Here is a 10,020-nt window from a genome sequence, read left to right as displayed (position 1 = left end):
CATCGTACGCCACGCCTGTGAGGTAACATTGGTGGTTGTAAGGAGTTTGTCACAGCATTGGTGAGTGGTGACACTTAGGAGGGCAAATTCAATTATAAAACGGAGGTTAGCCGGTCGTATTAATTTATACCTGGAACTTGCTTACATAGTTCATGGAACTGCCTTGCATAAATATCATAGATCCTAAATTCTATTTGGTATACATGACTTGCATAAATATCATAGATCCTAAATTCTATTTGGTATACATGACAGCTCTTTTCTAGCGAGAAAAGCTAAGCAGAGATCCACAAGTACCACAGTAGGATGGGTGGTGTCAGTGTTCCCACGTCTTTGAGTTGTCAGTGCTCGGTGCCGTCATCTTCATGGTTGGATGAGAGGATGGTGAGCTCTTCACTTGGTCCACCGTGATCTTTAGGAACCGATAAAACACCCATATGCAAAAGAGGATCCTTCTCAGCTCCAGTGCCTCTATGATCTTTTCATCCCCTAGAATAGAATGAATTGCTTTATTAGTTGCCAATCTCTAAAACTGAGAGGGGGACTCTTCTTGAATCGCTCATAGCCTTAAACTTGGCATGTACACAAACAGTCGATGTACTATGAAAATTTAGATTGTGTGTGAAACGAAAATAGATAGTCGAACTCTAAAAACTAAATAAGTAGTAAAGAAAAATTCTGTCATCGACGATTTCAGGGAAAGGACATAAAAATAGTGAAGATTTTTTTTTTTGATTTGGGCATATGACAAACATTTTAAGAGTACAAAAGAAACAATTTTTCTGGGCAGGTAAAAAAAATTCGTAGCAACAAAAAAATCTGACGAATAACATAATATTATATCTGAAAAGAACCAACCAAAGTAAGCAAAGATAGGTGGATCGTTCTTACCTAGAGCAAGAATAAACATCCAGTCGACCGTGTATGTATGAAGAAATCTTTGGTGTTGCTATTGGAAGTTCAGACCTTTGACACCTTAGGCCGCAGCCATCAACCTGTCAGGGTAGGTATTCTGTACAGTGGCCAAGACTGTAAGGTAATGGCTAGCATTGTTTTCCTTGCAGTAGTTCCATGATGAGCAAGTGTATGTTTGATTGTAGTGTCGCTCTCAGGTCTCTTCTTTCCGTCAAGGTGGAGAATCTAACCGTTAATCCAAATAGATTACCTAGTGTTGAAAACATAGGGGTACAACTACAAATGTAACCATAACTTTTCTTTTTGCCCTAGGTAAGAAATATATAAAAATATTTAGCTAACAAAATTGGTGTTCAATCGGTAACAGTATTGAATTTTATGTGGGCTCTCGAAAATGTGAATCATACTGCCAACTGATATAATTGAAGCATATAAGTACGTTTTTCTGATAGCTGCATGTTAGTAATAGCTTATAATAGACATTTTTCAATGGTTGGATAGAAGAGGTAGTATGTGCATATAATATTTTTGTAAACATATTTAGAAAAATGATTGACATATTGAAAAGAGGATATGAGAAGAACACAATCGCACAAACCAGATAGCATTTACATATGCACTAACACAGAGAAAGCAAATGGCTGATTCATTTCCATACAGAAGAGTGGCAATCTCAAATATCCCGAATGAGTTGTTGACACGACCTGCAGGGATGGTAAGTATCTGCTTAAGCGCACTCCATAGAATCTGCATATAAACAAAAAAGTGGATCACTCGACTTGAGATCAAACGCACATGAATCAGCTAACTGGGTTGAATTGTACTTAATGGCTCCAGCATTATATTATTACATTGTAGAGCTAATTAGGGGAATTGAAAGTGTAATGTTTCAAAGAGAGAGACATATTGTACTACTTAATTTTGTTGCCGATGCGACTGCCATAGAGCTGTGTTGCCTCTTGTGTCTAATTGAGAGAGTGAAGCGGTCTCTACACCCAATCAAGACCAATCGAGTATTACCCCGGATGTCAATCGAAGATCACGCCACCATGTGCAAGATTATAATAAAGAAGGCACAAACACAATAATCTGGAAGCTCCTACGACAACCTTTTCTATATTAAACATTAGCAAAAAAATAGCAGGTGTAGTAATGACAACCATTGAATTATTATCAATCCAGTTTCTAGGCCAAAACATCAGGTAATACATGAGTGTTAGGACATGATGAGTGGGTGAGTAACAACAAAAATTTCAACCTAAAAATCCAATGAGTGTCACCTGAAGTGCACTAATGCCTGCCACTCAACATCAGGTATTCCTGACTTCACCGTTGATCAAGAGCCTACCGTGCCGTCGTCCAGGAGCAGCAAGCCTGCCCAGTGCATGAACCAATATGCAATTTATGTTTCTCTGCATGCCACTTGCTCAATAAGGAAAACCCAGAATATGAAGCTATACATAACCATAATTCACATAATAGAACAATCCAGGTCTCAAAGAACTCGTACAAATTAGTCTAGTGGGGCTGGTCATCTGGCAGTGTATAATCCGTGTCGTGCCAGCTTCTTGGCTTAGGTATGAACATGTCACTGGAGCTTAGTTTACTGTCATGGAACATATGACAATGTTGATTTAGAAATGCAGTGTCCCTTAAATTGAACACAACGGTACAATCTTTTCTCAAGTGCAAACAACCATGAGCTTGCTCGGAACACAACATTTTATTTAAGTAGGACACCATCGTCTTTATTATCTTGTAGGAAAGAATTTGATAATACTTGTTGCAGTCTATAAGTGAGATTGCAGAGGCGCAAATGCACAAATATGTGCAATAATTAGTACTACTCATACTCTCAACAGAACACTGCATCTCTAGACAAAATTCTAAGTAATCACTCAATTAGTCACCATAATTAGTCAGCTAAGATCATTGTTAAACTGAGCCAACAGTTAGCCTAAATGAACGACTTAACTGATTAACTAACTGGCACCATATGGATCCAACATATAAAATGTAGGCCTACAGAGGCATGAGCTACTTTAGAGAGCTAATTAAAATGTTTGGTAAGCATGAAGATTGTGGAGTCAGATCATAACTTTACCACCAAATAAAATGTTTCTATACCTCTTAGTTGGTTGGGCTAGCTTGGTTCAGAATAATAACTGACAATCTAGCTCTCAAAATTATGATATGGTTTAATTTAATGAATAAAGCCACAAAATTATGTTGTTCAGCTTTGCTTTGGCAGACCGGGACACAGCTGTATCAATCACATGTAAAATTTCTGAAAAACGTGAAAAAAAATCTTCATTTACAAAAGGAGTGGTATTCTGATTGCCAAGTTGTTCAGAAAAGCAAGAATTCTAAAGGCCTACATGCCAAGATACGTAGAGGCTGACTCGGCAGCAGAATCAGCCGACACAGCCACTAGAGGAATTTCCCCGTGCAGGATCTGAAGGCATACCTGACGGCCGGAGGCCGGCCACGCCTCGGACACTAATCACCAGGCGAGCACGGGCACGGCATCTTGAGCATCGAACAGGGGCGGGCAGCATGGCAGGAGTCTAGCGCAAATAGGGGCGGCGTTGAGGTGAACATGAGACGCGGCGGGACTTGGCGTCCAGCATGGGCCTAGAGCTGCGTGCGGCGCGGAGGAACTCTGCAGTGAGCAGGGGCAGGAGGGAGCTTTGCGCTGCGCGACCAAACTGCAGCGAGCAAGAGCTGCCGGGAGGTTGGCCGCAGCGAGTTCAACGTCACTTACCTGTGGCGCGTCGCCGTCGTGCTCTCCACCGAGAACTCCGCCACCACCGCTCGTGGTTCGTCGTCGGCGTTGGCGGCCGCGCTCGAACCTACCGCGCGCAAGACCTGGAGGCCGACGGCACCTCGGACGTGCACCCAGGCGCGACGGTGGCCTTCAGCGCCCCCACTCCAAAACAGCCGCTCCGCCAGCGACACTATGAGGATGGCCGTGTCAGCTCTTCTCCAATACATGTTGGGGAGAAGAGGAGGGCGCCCAGGTCCTCATCGGCTCATCCACGCCCACAGCCTCCTCTAGAGGAGAGGAGGCCCCGAGCTCCTCCACCGTCCACCGTGCTGCGCCAGGGGCAGCACCCGGCCAGTGAGAGAGAATAAGGGGCGCCGCCAGCACCATCGCGGTCCCTTCTGCTACCGAAACAAATTCCTGCTTCCCCCCAACGCCGACCCCGGCCACCGACCTTCGCAGCGCGCAGTCGTCGATGCCTCCATGGCCGCCGTGCTGATTCCTCTCGTCTAGAACAGCACGATGACGTGCCGGACCTGCAGGGGTTGGGGAGGCCGCGGTCGCCTCTTTCTCCGTCCCATCTCCATACCGCCGCCACCCCGTCTCCCTCCCAAGTTCGTCGGAGGCCGGATCGGCGCGGCACCACACTGCCATGGCCGGCTGATACGTCTCCAACGTATCGATAATTTCTTATGTTCCATGCTACTTTATTGATGATACCTACATGTTTTATGCACATTATATGTCATATTTATGCATTTTCCGGAACTAACCTATTAACAAGATGCCGAAGAGCCGGTTCTGTTTTCTGCTGTTTTTGGTTTCAGAAATCCTAGTAAAGAAATATTCTCGGAATTGGACGAAACTTTCGCCCGGGGTCCTATTTTTGCACGAAGCTTCCGGAAGACCGAAGACCTAACGAAGTGGGGCCACGAGGCAGCCGGGGGGTGGCCGGCGCGGCCCAGCCCTTGGCCGCGCGGCCCTGCCCCCTGGGCCCCTCGTGTGGCCCCTCGCGTTGACCTTCCGCCTACTTAAAGCTCCCGTCGCGAAACCCCCCGTACCGAGAGCCACGATACGGAAAACCCTACGGAGACGCCGCCGCCGCGAATCCCATCTCGGGGGATTCCGGAGATCGCCTCCGGCACCTGCCGGAGAGGGGATTCATCTCCCGGAGGACTCTTCATCGCCATGATCGCCTCCGGAGTGATGAGTGAGTAGTTCACCCCTGGACCATGGGTCCATAGCAGTAGCTAGATGGTCGTCTTCTCCTTGTTGTGCTTCATTGTTAGATCTTGTGAGCTGCCTAACATGATCAAGATCATCTATATGTAATTCTATATGTTGTGTTTGTCGGGATCCGATGGATAGAGAGTACTATGATTATGGTGATTATCAATCTATTGTTCATGTGTTGTTTATGATCTTGCATGCTCTCCGTTATTAGTAGAGGCTCTGGCCAAGTTTTTACTCTTAACTCCAAGAGGGAGTAATTATGCTCGATAGTGGGTTCATGCCTTCATTGATACCTGGACGAGTGACAGAAAGTTCTAAGGTTGTGATGTGTTGTTGCCACTAGGGATAAAACATTGATGCTATGTCTAAGGATGTAGTTATTGATTACATTACGCACAATACTTAATGCAATTGTCCGTTGCTTTGCAACTTAATACTGGAGGGGTTCGGACGATAACTCGAAGGTGGACTTTTTAGGCATAGATGCGGTTGGATGGCGGTCTATGTACTTTGTCGTAATGCCCAATTAAATCTCACTATATTTACCATGTCATGTATATGCATTGTTATGCCTTTCTCTATTTGTCAATTGCCCGATCTGTAATTTGTTCACCCAACATGCTTTTATCTTATGGGAGAGACACCTCTAGTGAACTGTGGACCCCGGTCCTATTCTTTACATAGCATACAATCTACTTGTTTTACTGTTTTCTTTGCAAACATCTTCCACTCGATACGTTTAATCCTTTGTTACAGCAAGCCGGTGAGATTGACAACCTCACTGTTTCGTTGGGACAAAGTACTTTGGTTGTGTTGTGCAGGTTCCTAGTTGGCGCCGGAATCCCTGGTGTTGCGCCGCATCACATTTCGCGACCATCAACCTTCAACGTGCTTCTTGGCTCCTACTGGTTCGATTAAACCTTGGTTTCTTTCTGGGGGAAAACTTGCTACTGTGCGCATCATACCTTCCTCTTGGGGTTCCCAACGAACGTGTGAGTTACACGCCATCAAGCTCTTTTTCTGGCGCCGTTGCCGGGGAGATCAAGACACGCTGCAAGGGGAGTCTCCACTTCTCAATCTCTTTACTTTGTTTTTGTCTTGCTTTATTTTATTTACTACTTTGTTTGCTGCACTAAATCAAAACACAAAAAAATTAGTTGCTAGTTTTACTTTATTTATTGTCTTGCTCTCTATATCAAAAACACAAAAAAATTAGTTACTTGCATTTACTCTATCTAGTTTGCTTTATTGTCCTGCACTCTATATTTAAAATACAAAAAAATTTTTTTAGTTACTTTTATTACCATGTCTAGCTCTGAACCTGTTACTTCTTCACCTGAAGACTTAGTTTTCACTTTCAAGCAAGGGGATGAGGAGAGTTTTAAGGATGCTTGGTCTAGAATTTTTACTTCTTATCGCAAAACTGAACCTCAAATGACTCTAAGTTTGCTCCTTAGTAATTTTTATTTTGGTCTTATGGTTCGCTATAGATATGCTTTGGACACTTTAGTAGGAGGAGATTTCCTTCATTGTAATGGGGATCAAGCTTTTAATGCCATAAAGAAATTGGTTGCATCACATGATTCAGCTAATAACTTTGATTCAGCCCTTATTAGCATTCATAATAGATTGAACAATCTCGAGATAAGTACATCTCGCTTAAATGATAATTATCACTCGTGTTCGTAATCGTCTTGAACAAGTCTTAGAGAATCCTAAACCTTCATCATGGGACCCTTCTGTTAAAATTGTCATCGGTGATCGAACTCTTCATGCCTATTGTGATATTATGTATGAATTTTGCCTTATGCCTGAAAACATTTATAAATCTTTGAAACTTTGGGGAGTCGATAAAGGGGAGAAGAAATAGCTCTTATTGATAACTCTATCATAATTCCTAAGGGAATAGCTGCAGGTGTGCATACAACCATTCGTGGAAGAACAGTATCCATTGATTATCTTATTATTGAAACAGGAAAAATCATATTCGGAAGATCCTTGCTGAAATTATTGGGAGCAGTCATTGATGTGGGAGAAGGCACTCTGAAATTCACCTCTATACCAGGGGGGAATCATATATTTCCTAAACCAAAAGGAAAGAAAAACATTAAGAAAGGTAAAGATGAAGCCCAAGGTAAGGTTGACACACCATCTCTCGATAATACTTGATTTGCACTTTCGCGCCTAGCTGAAAGGCGTTAAAGAAAAGCGCTTATGGGAGACAACCCATGTTTTTACCTACAGCAATTTTTTGTTTTATTGAGTCTTGGAAGTTGTTTACTACTGTAGCAACCTCTCCTTATCATGTTTTTGTGCCAAGTAAAGTTTCTATGTCAAAGTTGATGTTATATTTGGGATCGCTGCGCAGAAACAGCATTGCTGTCTGTCACGAATCTGGGCATAATTCTCTGTAGAAAATTCGAAAAAATCTGCCAATTTACGAGCGTGATCCTCAGATATGTACGCAACTTTCATTAGTTTTGAGTTTTTCCATTTGAGCAAGTCTGGTGCCATTTATAAATTCGTCTTTACGGACTGTTCTGTTTTTGACAGATTCTGCCTTTTATTTCGCATTGCCTCTTTTGCTATGTTGGATTTATTTCTTTGATCCATTAATGTCCAGTAGCATTATGCAATGTCCAGAAGTGAAAAGAATGATTGTGTCACCTCTGAATGTGTGAATTATTAATGATGCACTAACCCTCTAATGAGTTTGCTTGAAGTTTGGTGTGAAGGAAGTTTTCAAGGGTCAAGAGAGGAGAATGATATACTAAGATCAAGAGGAGTGAAAGCTCTAAGCTTGGGGATGCCCCCGTGGTTCATCCCTGCATATTTTAAGAAGACTCAAGCATCTAAGCTTGGGGATGCCCAAGGCATCCCCTTCTTCATCGACAACATCATCGAGTTCCTCCCACGAAACTATATTTTTATTCGGTCACATCCGGTGTTCTTTACTTGGAGCGTCGGTTTGTTTTCGTTTTTGTTTTTGTTTGAATAAGATGGATCCTAGCATTCACTTTGTGGGAGAGAGACACGCTCCGCTGTTGCATATGGACACATGTGTCCTTAGGCTTTACTCATAATGTTCAAGGCGAAGTTTCTTCTTCGTTAATTTGTTATATGGTTGGAATTGGAAAATGCTACATGTAGTAATTCTAAAAATGTCTTGGATAATGTGATACTTGGCAATTGTTGTGCTCATGTTTAAGCTCTTGCATCATATGCTTTGCACCCATTAATGAAGAAATACATAGAGCTTGCTAAAATTTGATTTGCATATTTGGTTTCTCTAAGGTCTAGATAATATCTAGTATTGAGTTTTGAACAACAAGGAAGACAGTGTAGAGTCTTATAATGTTTACAATATGTCTTTTATGTGAGTCTTGCTGCACTTGTTCATCCTTGAGTTTGCTTCAAATAACCTTGCTAGCCTAAACCTTGTATCGAGAGGGAATACTTCTCATGCATCCAAAATCCTTGAGCCAACCACTATGCCATTTGTGTCCACCATACCTACCTACTACATGGTATTTACCCGCCATTCCAAAGTAAATTGCTTGAGTGCTACCTTTAAAATTCCATCATTCGCCTTTGCAATATATAGCTCATGGGACAAAATAGCCTTAAAAACTATCGTAGTATTGAATATGTACTTATGCACTTTATATTTTATTAAGTTGCTTGTTGTGCGATAACCATGTTTCTGGGGAACGCCATCAACTATTGTTGAATATCATGTGAGTTGCTATGCATGTCCGTCTTGTCTGAAGGTCTATCATTTTAGTGGTTGGAGCATGCAAAATTGTTAGAGAAGAACATTGGGCCGCTAACTAAAGCCATGAATCATGGTGGAAGTTTCAGTTTTGGACATATATCCTCAATCTCATATGAGAATAATAACTTTGCTACATGCTTATGCATTAAAGAGGAGTCCATTATCTCGTTGTCCATGTTGTCCCGGTATGGATGTCTAAGTTGAGAATAATCAAAAGCGAGAAATCCGAAATGCGAGCATTCTCCTTGGACCTTTGTACGAGGCGGCATGGAGGTACCCCTTTGTGACACTTGGTTGAAACATGGCATGCAAAGATCCGGTAGTCCAAGTTAAGTAGGACGAGGTGCGGGCACTATTAGTATACTATGCGTGAGGCTTGCAACTTGTAAGATATAATTTACATAACTCATATGCTTTATTACTACCGTTGACAAAATTGTTTCATGTTTTCAAAATAAAAGCTCTAGCACAAATACAGCAATCGATGCTTTCCTCTGCGAAGGACCATTCTTTTACTTTTATTGTTGAGTCAGTTTACCTATCTCCTTCCACCTTAAGAAGCAAACACTTGTGTGAACTGTGCATTGATTCCTACATACTTGCATATTGCACTTGTTATATTACTTTATGTTGACAATATCCATGAGATATACATGTTACAAGTTGAAAGCAACCGCTGAAACTTAATCTTCTTATGTGTTGCTTCAACACCTTTACTTTGATTTATTGCTTTACGAGTTAACTCTTATGCAAGACTTATTGATGCTTGTCTTGAAGTACTATTCATGAAAAGTCTTTGCTATATGATTCAGTTGTTTACTCATGTCATTACCTTTGCTTTGATCGCTGCATTCATTACATATGTTTACAAATAGTATGATCAAGATTATGATGGCATGTCACTTCGAAATTATCTTTGTTATCGTTTTACCTCGCCGGACGAGCGGAACTAAGCTTGGGGATGCTGATACGTCTCCAACGTATCGATAATTTCTTATGTTCCATGCTACTTTATTGATGATACCTACATGTTTTATGCACATTATATGTCATATTTATGCATTTTCCGGAACTAACCTATTAACAAGATGCCGAAGAGCCGATTCGTTGTTTTCTGCTGTTTTTGGTTTCAGAAATCCTAGTAAAGAAATATTCTCGGAATTGGACGAAACTTTCGCCCGGGGTCCTATTTTTGCACGAAGCTTCCGGAAGACCGAAGACCTAACGAAGTGGGGCCACGAGGCAGCCGGGGGGTGGCCGGCGCGGCCCGAGCCCTTGGCCGCGCGGCCCCGCCCCCTGGGCCCCTCGTGTGGCCCCTCGCGTTGACCTTCCG

This window comes from Lolium rigidum, chromosome 3, assembly GCF_022539505.1.
Source record: "Lolium rigidum isolate FL_2022 chromosome 3, APGP_CSIRO_Lrig_0.1, whole genome shotgun sequence".
NCBI lineage: Eukaryota > Viridiplantae > Streptophyta > Magnoliopsida > Poales > Poaceae > Lolium > Lolium rigidum.
Note: the sequence above shows the minus strand (reverse complement) of the source record.